Source organism: Malaclemys terrapin, chromosome 6 (genome assembly GCF_027887155.1).
Source record: "Malaclemys terrapin pileata isolate rMalTer1 chromosome 6, rMalTer1.hap1, whole genome shotgun sequence".
In the NCBI taxonomy this organism is placed as follows: Eukaryota; Metazoa; Chordata; order Testudines; family Emydidae; genus Malaclemys; species Malaclemys terrapin.
This window is the reverse complement of record NC_071510.1, coordinates 66658035-66672267: the sequence shown is the minus strand read 5'-3', so window position 1 is coordinate 66672267 and position 14233 is coordinate 66658035. Positions and strand designations below refer to the sequence as shown.

General features: G+C 46.1%; 1 protein-coding gene across 2 annotated transcripts in view; it reads left to right on the top strand.

Annotated features, from left to right (window-relative positions):
• The window catches only part of FER (FER tyrosine kinase), a 421941-nt gene that overhangs the window by 21303 nt on the left and 386405 nt on the right, over nucleotides 1-14233 (top strand). For both annotated transcript variants that reach the window (XM_054031951.1, XM_054031950.1), the window contains one exon: nucleotides 5477-5596. The gene's annotated coding sequence lies outside the window, so the exon portion shown is untranslated. The remainder of the gene's footprint in view (nucleotides 1-5476; nucleotides 5597-14233) is intronic.

Genomic DNA, 14233 nt, shown 5'->3' with positions numbered 1-14233 from the left:
ATCTCTTACTCTTTGTGTGTGTCTGTGTGTTTGTGTGTGTACCGTGCCTGCCACAGTGGGGTCCCAGTCACAGTTGGGGTTTCTAGCAAGGGCGTCTGCATCCAATGAAGATGCCCGATACAGTGGTGGTGACTTTTGTAGTGCTCACAACCTTTGCATATATATTCTTTTCCTTATCTGTCGTACAGCTGCTAGTACTCCATTATGACTGTCCGTGGAACCTTCTCAAGTGGCGCTTCCAATAAGTGAAACTATTATGGAGCCCACTAAAATGCTGTGTCAAACTTCGTTTTCCTGTTGCCTATAGCTAAAAGAAATGAGTGGGTATTATGTTCCTTTGCAGGGGTTTGAACGTTTCATGCCTTCTCCCCTGGGGTCTTTGGTGGTTTCAGCTGTCAATAAGAGAGTGCATCAGCAAGCATCTACCTTAAAATAAAAGGATGAAAGACTGATCTTTTTGGAAGGAAACTTTATTCAAGTGCTGGAGTACACCCCTGGATTGCTAATCAGCAGGCTCTGCTGCGATGTTATGATTTCTCCCTCTGGGACAATGTTTTAAAGTGTATGGACAAGTTGCCAGAGGAGGGGAGACAAGTTTCGGTCTGTGGTGGCTGAGGGAAAGGTGGTGGCCAGGACCTCACTTTAGGCCACTGTAGCAGGGTGGTCACCTGCTCCGGCCCAGAAAGGGTTAAAGCCAGCCCTGGGAGAGGGCTGAGGCTGGGAAGGAAAGCCTGGGCTGATTGGGGAAGGCAGTAACAGCTGGTGTCACGCCCCAATCAGGCCCAGCTGGTCCCTATAAGAGGCTGCGAGCCAGAAGCCCAAACAGTCTCTCTCTGCCTTCAGAGAGAGAAGGGCCTGGCTTCTGGGAAGCTCAGGGTGCCTAGAGTGAGGCAGGGCTGGGAAAAGGCCAGAGGGGCTGGGAAGCTCCAGGCTGGCAACTCCCCAGCTGCAGGGCCTTGTCCAAGGCCCCAGAGAGGCACTGGGTTCCAGAGAGGGGCAGCAGGTCCAGACCCAACCTTGCCTATGATGAGTGGCTTATACTGCAGTCTGCCCCAGGGAGTGGGGCTAGATGGTGACTGGCAGTAACCTTACACTGAGGCGAGGTGGGGTTAGTGGATGGGGGTTCCCTGGGGAGGGGAGACCCAGAGAGAGAAAGGGGTTACTGCCAGGGGGCAGCCCCCAGATAAAGGGGCACCGGGTCCTGGAGGGACACGGGGGCCAAGTGGTGAGGCGGATCACCGGCCTGCAGTGGGCGCTCCAAGGCTGGCAGAGCTAATTCCCATGGACGACTAGCAGGAGGCGCCGCAGGGGTGAGTCCACACGCGTACAGCCACATTAGGTGCTGTGGATTATGCTGCCAGAGCTGTGACATCAGCCATTACAATGCACAGATGTTTGTGGCTCCAGTCATCAAGTCGTCCCCAAGAGGTCCAAGAAACCATCTAGAACCTACCTTCCTTCCTTCTCCTTTTTTTTTTTTTTTTTTTTTTGCGCAAACCAACAACAAGCTGCATATCTTTAAAGATCTTAGGGCTATGCTTAAGTCTTTGGGTTTTTATATGCCAATATCAAAGAAGAAGCAGTTCTGCCTCATCGATATGCTTCTTTTAGGCCTCACTACCAAGACCAGCCTAGGAAGAAAGGCAAAAGTTACAGGAGTAACTATTCCTCCACCCTCCATTTATTCTTTCATCTGCTGGTAGTTCATGTGCGCAGCATGGAAATGCTTGGTGAGGACAGCCTACCAGTTTGCCAGCTTCTCCTACCGTGGTGTTTTCCCACAGGCCCACTTCCTAAGTGCTTGGGCTGGCATCATTTCAAACCAGGGGTCTTTAGCACAGTGGAATTGGGATATATCCTTCAGTTTATTTTCACTCCCTCCTCCTCCCCCTCCTGCCTCTCTTCACTGTCTCTTTTCAGAAACCACTCTCACAGTAAACTTCTGCTTTGGGAACTACAATCTCTTCTCTTTTTTGGGAGTCATAGAGGCAGTTCCTCTATTATACGGGGGGAAAGGGTTTTATTCTTGCTACTTTCTAATCCCAAGAACAAAGGATGTTTCAGACCCATATTAGACCTGTGAAAGCTCAACAAATACCTAAAGAAAATAACCTCTTGCATGGTCACTGGCTTCTGTTATCCCTTCCTTGGAACCTTGTGACTGATATGATGTCCTCTGCTTAAAGGATGCTTATTTTCATGTAGTGATGCACCAAAGCCACAGCAAATTACTCAGATTTCTAATCATCCATTTTCACTATCAATTTGCAGTCCTGCAATTTGGCCTGTCTGCAGCCCCACATGTGTTCACAAAGTGCATGGCAAAGGTGGCAGCATTCCTGAGGAAATCCAGGAATTTGAGTGTTTCTGTACCTAGATGACTGGTAGATAGGAGGCCAACCTAGGGGCCAGGTGCTGTCCAGCATAGCCGTGATCCAGTGCATTTTGGTGCATTAGGATTGCTTATTGTCGAGGAAAAGTCAATCCTACCGCTTCACAAAGGATAAAGTTTATAGGAGAAATCTTGAATCTACAGAAGTAAGGCATTCCTCCCACAGTCCTGGTTCCAGATGATATTGGTTACTTCTTCAGACACGAAGACCCATCCTACCAGAAGAATATGGAATTGTGTCAGACTTCTGGAGCGTTTGGCGTCATGCACTTGTAGCGTGGCTCACTGAACCACATTTATCTCAGGAAGCTGCAGGGGTGGCTGAGCTCAGTGTATTCCTGGGTCCATCATCCTCTTCACATGATGCTTCAGGTACCCACATGAGTTTTAGCCTTTTTGGGTAGGTGGACAGACCCATCCAATGTGTGTGCAGAATTACCATTTGCTGCCTTACAACGTACTCTAACTCTGGTTACAGATGCTTCCACCCTGGGTTAGGGGTTTACCTGGGATCCCTGCATACTCGATGGCTATGCGCTGGCCAGGACTTAACTCTGCATATACATGTAAGAGAATTGAGAGCCATTTGACTAATGTGTCATGCATCCCTTATCCATGTCAAGAGAAGGAATTTACTAGTACTTAGACTATGGCTGCTGTATTGTCCCTATGTGAACAGGCAGGGAGGGGCCAGATCGACCTGGCTATGCCAAAAGGCAATGCTGCTGTGGAACTTTTGTATCACCAGTTCAGTACATTTTGAAACCTCCCACCTTCTGGGTATCCAGAACTGTCTGACAGACCGGTTGAGCAGGTCTCTTACCAGCCACAGAAAGTAGTTTCTTTACTCAGATATCTCCAGGTTCATTTTCTAGCTGTGAGAGATTCCCCACATAGACCAGTTTGCAAAAAAAATCAACAGGAAGTGTCATCAGTTTTGTTCACGAGCTGGTCACAATCTAGGGTCCATCTTGGATGCTTTCCGATTAACCTGGACAGACAAGTTCACTTGTGTGTTCCCTCTGGTTCCATTCCTACCCAGAGTATTGTTAAAAATCAAACAGGTTCATGCTCAAGTGATACTCATGGTACCACTGTGGTCTCACTAACGTTTGTTTTCCACTGTGCTGAACCTCTCAATCAGGTATCCATTGACATTGCCCATGAACCCAGATGTGATCTCACGGGACCATGGTTGCCTCCTCCATTCAGTCTGAAGGCCTTTCACCTCACAGCCTGGATGGTGTATAGTTAGCACATCAGAGGAAGATCTGTTCAAAGGAGCTATAAAATGTTGTCTTAACATGAGGTTTTCTACTAGTTAGGTATATTTACCTGGTGAAGTGGAAGAGACTCTCCATCTAGACCCAGCAGAAAGGGGTTTTGCTGGTCTGAGCTCTGATACACACATGTGTTATATCTGAAACAGCAGGGCCTTGTCTTTTGTTCCATTTGGGTCCATCTAGCAGCTATTTCATCTTTTCATCCTCCAATTGATCACTTTTCTCCAGTCCCACGTCACTTGTGTTTTTTAAGGGTTTGGACTGGTTACGTCCCAAAGTAGAGGATCGCCTTTGAACCTGGTGTTAACAAAATTAATGGGTTCCACTTTTCAGCCGCTGGCTACTTGTTGCTCCATTTCTCATTGAATGTTGCCTTTTGGTGGCAATCACCTGGGCCAGTAATTAAGGGTGAATTAAGAGCTCTAGTGTCTGACCTTGTGTTCACAGCCTTCTACGAGGACAAGTTGTACCTATTCCCTTATTTGAAATTTCTTACCAATGTGGTTTCTCACATCTCCATCTGTCAGGCAATATATTTACCAACTTTCTTCTCTAAGCCTCATGCTCACAGGGATGAAGAGAGACTCCACACATTAGATGTTAGGAAGGCATTAATATTTTACTTGGACAGGACTAAACCATTTAGATCATCCTTGCAGTTGTTCTTGGCAATTGCAGATAAAATGGACCTTTCCAGTTTCTTCTCAAAGAATCTTATCGTGGATTTCCTCCTGTATACATTTGTGCTATGACATGCCTAATATAATTACACGGAATAGGATGCTAGCATGGTCAATCAGATTGCAAGCAGCCTCTGCAGCCTTTCTTGTCAAGGAGACTTGGGAGCTGGGTGCATAAGAAGCTTAGGCTTCTTTGAAAATCCTAGTTTAGATTTATCTTTGTTTAGGTATAATTGTGATATTATGCAACACTTAAATATGTAATGTATATCTGACACACGTCATTTGAATATGTCTGTTCCATGCAGTTTGTAAACACACTAAAAATTATACAAATCCATATACATATTTTTTGACAATTATTGTGATGTGTGTATGCTAAATAAGTGATCAGTCTTTAGTAGAGTGGCAAATTCAAAGACCCTATGTAAGAATGCAAGGCTCTTCTGCTGAAAGCTAAAACTCTGTTCAGGGTAATTACTGGAGATTCATGTTGGTGAATTGGCCCAGTTAGGTCCCATCAGGAAATGAAGGAAGTGGAAAGCTCTCCTTAGGACACTAGGAGAGAGGTGGTTATGGAGGGAAACCCCAATCTTGAGAAGGAAATTAAGTCTTAAGTGTTTGTGTTACAGTGTATGAGTTATTGTAAAGCCAAAGCAGCATGGAAGTGGGGAGGAGAGAACCTGTGTATATTGTTGAGGATGGGGTAAGGAGTTGCTCTTTGCACACTTTTATTGTACTAAATTTTGTTTTATTTCAAATGTTTTAGAAGTCAATTGTCTGATTTCCAGTTAACAGAATGAAATACCACCAAAAGATAAAAATAAGCCTTTCTACTTCCAGTAAATTCAGACAGTCTAACTATTGTAACCATTCTGTGCCATATATATTTAAACAAAACTGTTTTCTTCACTTGGAGTTCCGTATAGAAACTGGTGGCAGAATATGGCTACTGGTCATTAGAATAATCTTTGCTCCTTCTGTTTCCTCCAAGCCTTTTATCAGTTGAAGACATGAAACAATCTGAAAATGCAAAGGGTCTGGTTGAAGTTTAAATTATTGTAAAGGACTAAAGAGTTCAGTAAAATAGATGAAAAAAATAAATGTCTGTTTTTACACAGAGTTCCTTGGGAATTTAAAAAAAAAAAAAGAGAAGAGGTGGAAAAAAGGAACAGTCAGAAGATTTGAACACTGGAGCAGAGGATTAAGGATACCTCTGTAGAACATCAACACTTAAAAAGGTATGTGAACCTTTACCTTCTGCTAGTAAGCCTGAGCTAAAAGTCAGCTGATCACTGTAAAATTTGTCATCTCATAATTTTCCTTACCATTCCAATTTACAGTACAATGTAGTACTTTTCTAAAAAGAAATGTATGGGATTCTTTTTTGTCCATCTCCCAAATGGAAGGAATTTCTTGTTTTATTTTGTTTTTAGAATGTTTATATTACAATGGCTCCTAGAGGGCTAGGGTGACCAGGTGTCCGGTTTTTTAACGGAACACCGGGTCGAAAAGGGACCCTGGCGGCTCCGGTCAGCACCGCTGACTGGGCCATTAGAAGTCTGGTTGTGGTGCTGCGGCACTATGGCAGGCTAGTCCCTACCAGTCCTGGCTGGCACCGCGCTGCGCCGTGAAGCAGCCAGCAGGTCCGTCTCCTAGGTGGCGGGGCCGGGCCGTCGAGCTCTGCGCGCTGTTCCTGTCCTGAGCACCTGCTCTGTACTCCTGGCCAATGGGAGCTGGGTGGGGCGGTGCCTGTGGGCGAGAGCAGCGTGTGGAGCCTCCTGGCCTCACCGCCTAGAAACTGGACCTGCTGGTTGCTTCCGGGGCGCGCAGAGCCAGGACAGGCAGGGAGCCTGTCTTAGCCTTGCTGTGCTGCTGACCGGAACTGCCCGGATGCCCCAACCCTGAGCCCCCCCTCCCCCCAACCTGGAGCCCCCTCTTATACCCCAAACTGCTTATCCCTGGTCCCACCCCAGAGCCTGCATTTTCAGCCCAGAGCCTGTACACCCTCCTGCACCACAACCCCCTGCCTCAACCTGTAGCCCCCTCCCGCACTCCTAATTCCTCAGCTCCACTCCCTCAGCCTGGACCTCCTCCTGCATTCCTGGCCCCATTCCAGAGCCAGCATTCCCAGCTCAAAGCCCTTGCCCCCTCCCACACTCCAACCCCCTGCCTCAATCTGCAGCTCCTTCCCCCACTCTGAATCCCTCAGCCTCACCCCCCAGCTGGAGCCCCCTCCTGCACCCTGAACCCCTCATTTTTGGCCCCACCATGGAGCCAGCATTCCCGGTTAGAGCCCTCACCTCCTTCCGCACTCCAACCCCCTACCCTAGCCTAGTGAAAGTGAGTGAGGGTGGGGGACAGTGAGCCACTCAGGGAGGGGGAATGAAGTGAGTGGGGGGCAGGGTCTCAGGGAAGGAGCAAGGCCTCAGGGCAGGGACGGGGCTAGGGTATTTGGTTTTGTGATAGGCACTGCACAAATATATAATGTGACATGGTACCTGCCCAGAGAAGCTTACTTTTTTAAGATGACAAGTGACAGAGGAAAGCGAAGGAAGAAAGGTTAGACAAATGTTTGTTGTTTACAATAGGATTTTTTTTCTATATAATACAGATAATATTTTGAATGTGTAGTTATTGTGGAAAAACAGAGTCAAAGGAGCATGTCTTACATTCCAACAGTTTCATGATCATTCTAAAGTGTTGTGAGAGTGAATTTCATAGTTGTGGGCCAGATAGTGAGAAAAGTCTGTCTCCCCCACTTACTAGTTTTCCGTTTTTGATCATCAGTTTCATTGTTTCAGTGGAAAAATGAGGAGTCCGGTGGCACCTTAAAGACTAACAGATTTATTTGGGCATAAGCTTTCGTGGGTAAAAAACCCACTTCTTCAGATGCCTGGAGTGAAAATTACAGATACAGGCATAAATATATATCGGCACATGAAGAAAAGGGAGTTACATTACAAGTGGAGAACCAATGTTGAAAGCCAATTCAGTCAGGGTGGATGTGGTCCACTCTCAATAACTGATGAGGAGGTGTCAATACCAAGAGAGGGAAAATTGATTTTTGTAGTGAGCCAACCATTCCCAGTCCCTATTCAAGTCCAAATTGATGGTGTTAAGTTTGCAAATGAATTGTAGTTCTGCAATTTCTCTTTGAAGTCTGTTTTTGGAGTTTTTTTGTTGAAGAATGGCTACTTTTAAATCTGTTATTGAGTGTCCAGGGAGATTGAAGTATTGTCCTACTGGCTTTTGTATGTTACCATTCCTGATGTCTGATTTGTGTTCATTTATCCTTTTACGTAAAGACTGTCCAGTTTGGCCAATGTACATGGCAGAGGGGCATTGCTGGCAAAAGAAGGCATATATCACATTAGTAGATGTGCAGGTGAATGAGCCTCTGATGGTGTCGCTGGGTCCTCTGATGGTGTGTCTAGAGTAGATATGGGGACAGAGAAGGCAATGGGATTTATTACAGGGGTTGGTTCCTGGGTTAGTGTTTCTGTGGTGTGGTGTGTAGTTGCTGGTGAGTATTTGCTTCACAAAGCTCAGCCACCAGGTGTGCTGTGGCCTCATCAGGGATACTGTTCCTGACAGCCTGTAGTCCATCCTTGTGTGGAATATTGGTGTAAAGAGCTTCTACATCCATGGTGGCCAGGATGGTGTTTTCAGGAAGATCACCAATGCATTGTAGTTTCCTCAGGAAGTCTTTGGTGTCTCAAAGATAGCTAGGAGTGCTGGTAGCGTAGGGTCTGAGGAGAAAGTCCAAATACCAGATAATCCTGCTGTAAGAGTGCCAATGCCTGAGATGAGATGGGGCGTCCAGGATTTCCAGGCTTATGGATCTTGGGCAGTAGATCGAATACCCCTGGTTGGAGTTCTAGGGGTGTGTCTGTGTAGATTTGTTCCTGTGCTGTAGCAGGGAGTTGCTTGAGCAGATGGTGTAGTTTCTTTTGGTACTCCTCAGTGGGATCAGAGGATAGTGGCCTGTAGAATGTGGTGTTGGAAAGTTGCCTGGTAGCCTCCTATTCATAATCCGACCTGTTCATGATGACTACAGCACCTTCTTTTGTAAAGTCCAGCCACGTGGAAGTTTGTGTGGAAGGTTTGTTTTATATGAGAGTCTCCAGTTTTGAGAGCTCATTCTTGATCTTCTCCTGTTTGCTGTACAGGATGCTGATCAGGTGGTTCCTCAGTTTCTTTGAGAGTGTGTGGCATAATCTCTCACCATGGTCAGTGTAGTATGTGAATTGTAATGGATTTTTTACCTTCAATCCATTTGTTATGATGTCCATCTGTTTGCACTTGGAGAGGAAGATGTCTGTCTGTATCTTTGTGAGTTTTTTCATAAAGTTGATGGATTTTCACATCATACAGCTAAATAATTTTAGTGAAACATAGCTGTTATAGACTATCAATTCCAGAAGGTGAGATTTTGCCTAAAGTAAATTGCATAGCTTCTGTGGAGGGCTTTGAGGATCAGCATCAAAGCCTTGAACTCGAAGTTTAATGTGCTGTCATTTATATGTGTTGTTTCTGTAAACACTGGGATGTTGTCATGTACATCTCAATGAACAGCTACAGTCATAAAGCTAGCAGCATGCATAAGGAATGGATTGGAGAATAATTAATACAGATACTATTATATAAATCAATGATGTGGCCTCATCTTGAATATTTTATGTAATATTGACCATCCTATCTCAAAAATAATATTTCGGAAATGGAGTGGGTTTAGAAAAGAGCTATGAGCATGATCAAGGACATGGAAAAACTCTTATATGAAGAGAGCTTGAAAAGATCAGGATTGTGTATCTTAAAAAGGAGATGAATAAGAAGGGACTTGATAAAAGTATATAAACAATGAATGGTATAGAGAAGGTAGACTGGGCTTTTCTGTTCTCTTTCCCTCTCCCACCCCCAATCTAAGAACAAGGGGACTGTAACTGGGTCAGCCATCCTGGTTGGGTACGTCCATGGTCTTTAAACCAGTCCAACCCTGGTATGGGGCCGCACTCCCAGGGCTTCCTCCCTGGAAACACTTTATTCCTGTGGCCCTCCCCAGGCTCAGTCCCTGCAGCCAGAGAGGAGCTCCCTCAATGCTCCCCACCAGCAGATTGTCTTTGGCTCAGTCCTAGCAGCCAGCCATGAGCCTCTCACTGCTGCGGTCCCTGCCAGCAATCTGAACTGTTCATGGCCCTGCTGCTCTTCCAGGCAGCCAGGCCTGCAGTCATTTCTTCTCCAGCTCCAAGCAGCAACTAACTGCTGCTCTGTTCTGCAATTTCTTTTTATAGGCCACTCCTGGCCCCTGATTGGCCATTCCAGTAGCCCCTCTGGTTGCTTCCTCACAACCCCTTTAGGCTGCTTGGAAGACCTCTCCACTGCTCCTTTCCTGGGATGGATGTGGCAGACCCCTGAGGCCTCCAGCAGGGAGCCTTTGGGCCTCGTTCACCCTTATCACAGGGACATTCAATGAAATTAAAAGGTGGGAAGTTCAAAACTGATAATAGGAAATACTTTTCACCCAATGTGGGATTAAAGTGTGGAACTCATTGCTATGGTAAGTAATTGGGGGCAAGAATTTATCAAAATTCATAAATGGTAGTCCACGAAAGCTTATGCTCTAATAAATTTGTTAGTCTCTAAGGTGCCACAAGTACTCCTGTTCTTCTTTTTATAAATGGATCAGATATCTAGATAGATATAAGGAATATTCAGAGTTGTTATAACCAATGATGACAGACTTTGGAAGGGATATTAAACTTCATGCTTTAGGTCTCAAGACAATGTCTATTAGAGGATTAGGATGAGACCTATGAGGAGGGTCTTAGATTATCCCATATCTTCTTACTATGGGTTTCTTTCACCTTTCTCTAAAGCATCTGGCACTGGCCACTGTCCGAGACAGACTATCGTACTAGATAGCTATTGCTGTACTGGATCTGAACCAGGGCCCATGTTCCTGTCTTTCATGTCATGATTATGTTTCTCTGTGTTTGGAAACTTTTAACTCACCTTTGGGCACTACCACAATATACCTAACAGTCATAAGCTGGTGTGCATCCATTAGAGCTTTCTTAAGGTTGGTGGTCTCATCTCTGGGTACAGTACATAGCAATATTCAGGCTTTGAGGTTATTAATCATTACCAGATTTGATTGTGACTGGATGGGGTGGAATTTCCAAGTTAGACATTAATGGAAGAGAATATTCCTGTGTCCGTTTGTTATTGTCCATTCTCAATCTGATTGTACGTAACGTAACGCCATCTTTGCCATTTCTCTTTTTTCTCCCAAGGTCAGACAGAGGCATCACTTTTTGAGGCAATGTCTTTTATGATTTCTGATAACCTGAGGAAAAACTTTTCCCTCCCCCCCTACCCCCAATTTCTACAAATTGGAATAGAGAGTGCCTTCCTGTCTCAATCTTCCCTCTGTTACATTGGCCATAAAGTCATTTCTTTCTGGATTTAGACTGCTTTGTGCCTTTCAATTTCTACCTCTAGTTTATTGTCACTAGTTCTGCATTTGGTGGGAATATGCCTTTAGTTTTGCAACATTTCACTGTTATGTGATACTTTGCTACCATGATAAATCTCGTCTAGCTTGTTGCTGTTTTTTTTTAAATGTGTTCTTCCCAATAACTTGTATATTAGTGTTTTAGGTGCTGGTCTAGCATTTGAGCATTTTTTGCTTTTGGGTAGCATTCTTTGCTTAGTCGTCAGGAGGTTAGCATTGTTGAGCCCTGGGAGCAGTGATCTATATGAGTGGATCAGGCTTTCATTTGGATCTAATTTTTGATTCTCTAGTGCTTTGCACTAGAGTAGAGTTTGCTACCCTGGTTAATATGAAACCAGAAATTCATTATTCTTTTCTGTATGTTAATTAGCAGGGGAACTCTGCTCTGCCTTTTTTGCAGCTGTTGCTGCTGTGGTTCTTGTGCACATAAGAGTGTGTGTTGGCAGTCAGTTAAGGGTGGATCTCAGGGTATGTCTACACTATGAAATTAGGTCGAATTTATAGAAGTTGGTTATTTAGAAATAGTTTTTATAAGGTCGATTGTGTGTGTCCCCACACAAAATGCTCTAAGTGCATTAAGTCGGTGGACTGCGTCCACAGTACCGAGGCTAGCGTCGACTTCTGGAGCGTTGCACGGTGGTAGCTATCCCACAGTTCCCGCAGTCTCTGCTGCCCATTGGAATTCTGGGTTGTGATCCCAATGCCTGATGGGGCAAAAACAGTGTTGCGGGTGATTCTGGGTACATGTTGTCAGGCCACATCCTCCCTCCCTCCCTGCCCTGAAAGCAATGGCAGACAATCATTTCTTGCCTTTTTTCAGCCCAGATGCCATAGCACTGGGATCATGGAGCCCACTCCGATCACCGTGGCAGTTATGAGCACTTTAAACACCATGCGCATTATCCTGGAGTATATGCAGGACCAGAACCTGCCAAGGCAAAACCAGGCCAGGAGGCGACGGCAGCGCAGCGACGAGAGTGATGAAGAAATAGACATGGACATAGACCTCTCACAAAGTATGGGCCCCAGCAATGTGCAAATCATGGTGATAATGGGGCAGGTTCATGCCATGGAACGCCGATTCTGGGCCAGGGAAACAAGCACAGACTGGTGGGACCGTCTGGTGTTGCAGGTGTGGGACGATTCCCAGTGGCTGCGAAACTTTCGCATGCGTAGGGGCACTTTCATGGAACTCTGTGAGTTGCTTTCCCCTGCCCTGAAGCACCAGAATACCAAGATGAGAACAGGCCTCACAGTTGAGAAGCAAGTGGCGATAGCCCTGTGGAAGCTTGCAACGCCAGACATCTACCGGTCAGTTGGGAATCAATTTGGAGTGGGTAAATCTACTGTGGGGGCTGCAGCTATCCAAGTAGCCAACTCAATCAAAGAGCTGCTGGTATCAAGAGTAGTGACTCTGGGAAACATGCAGGTCATAGTGGATGGCTTTGCTGCAATGGGACTCCCTAACTATGGTGGGGCGATAGACGGAACCCATATCCCTATCTTGGCACTGGAGCACCAAGCCACCGAGTACATAAACCGCAAGGGGTACTTCTCAATGCTGCTGCAAGCACTGGTGGATCACAAGGGACGTTTCGCTAACAGCAACGTGGGATGGCCGGGAAAGGTACACAATGCTCGCATCTTCAGGAACTCTGGTCTGTTTCAAAAGTTGCAGGAAGGGACTTTCTTCCTAGACCAGAAAATAACCGCTGGGGATGTTGAAATGCCTATAGTTATCCTTGGGGACCCAGCCTACCCCTTAATGCCATGGCTCATGAAGCCATACATAGGCAGCCTGGACAGTAGTCAGGTTCTGTTCAACTATAGGCTGAGCAAGTGCAGAATGGTGGTAGAATGTGCATTTGGACGTTTAAAAGCGCGCTGGCGCAGTTTACTGACTTGGATAGACCTCAGCTAAACCAATATTCCCATTGTTGTTACTGCTTGCTGTGCGCTCCACAATATCTGTGAGAGTAAGGGGGAGACATTTATGGCAGGGTGGGAGGTTGAGGCAAATCACCTGGCTGCTGATGGTGCCCAGCCAGACACCGCGGCGGTTAGAAGAGCACAGCAGGGCGCGGTGTGCATCAGAGAAGCTTTGAAAACCAATTTCATGACTGGCCAGACTACGTGTGAAAGTTCTGTTTGTTTCTCCTTGATGAAACCATTACCCCCTGTTCACTCTACTTCCCTATAAGCTAACCACCCTTCCCTCCCCCCTTCAATCACCGCTTGCAGAGGCAATAAAGTCATTGTTACTTCACATTCATACATTCTTTATTAATTCATCACACAAATAGGGGGATAACTGCCAAGGTAGCCCGGGAGGGGTGGAGGAGGAGGGAAGCGCCGGGTGGGGTGGGGAAGGAGATAAGGACAAGGAGACGCTGCACTTTAAAACTTATTGAAGGCCAGCCTTCTGTTGCTTGGGCAATCCTCTGGGGTGGAGTGGCTGGGTGGCCGGAGTCTCCCCCATAGCGTTCTTGGGTGTCTGGGTGAGGAGGCAATGGAACTTGGGGAGGAGGGCTGTTGGTTACACAGGGGCTGTAGCGGCGGTCTGTGCTCCTGCTGTCTTTCCTGCAGCTCAACCATATGCTGGAGCATATCAGTTTGATGCTTCGGCAGCCGGAGCATCGACTCTTGCCTTCTGTCAGCAAGCTGACGCCACCTATCGTCTTCAGCCCGCCACCTCTCCTCGTGTTCATATTGGGCTTTTCTGCACTCTGACATTGTCTGCCTCCACGCATTCTGCTGTGCTCTGTCAGCTTGGGAGGACATCTGGAGCTCCGAGAACATGTCATCCCGAGTGCGCCTTTTTCACCTTCTAATCTTCACTAGCCTCTGCGAAGGAAAAACATTTGCAGCTGATGGAGGAGAAGGGAAAGGTGGTAGTTAAAAAGACACATTTTAGAGAACAATGGGTACACTCTTTCACGTTAAATCTTGCTGTTCGCATTACACAGCACATGTGCTTTCGTTACAAGGTCGCATTTTTCCTCTTATATTGAGGATCTGCCGGTTTGGTGTGAGAGATCACTCACGCAGTGCCAGGCAACAGAATTCGGCTTGCAGGCAGCCATGGTAAGCCACAGTCTTTTGGCTTTTTTAACCTTCTTAACATGGGTAAAAGAACTACTAGAGCCTCCCCTGGGATAGTGCTTGGGGTGTGCTATAGACCGCTGGGATCTACCCTGGATATGGACAGAGAAATATTTAATGTTTTTAGGGAAGTAAATACGAATAGGAACTGTGTAATTATGGAGACTTTAACTTCCCAGATATAGATTGGGGAACAAATGCTAGTAACAATAAAAGAGCGCAGATGTTCCTAGATGTGCTTGCTGATGAATTCCTTCAT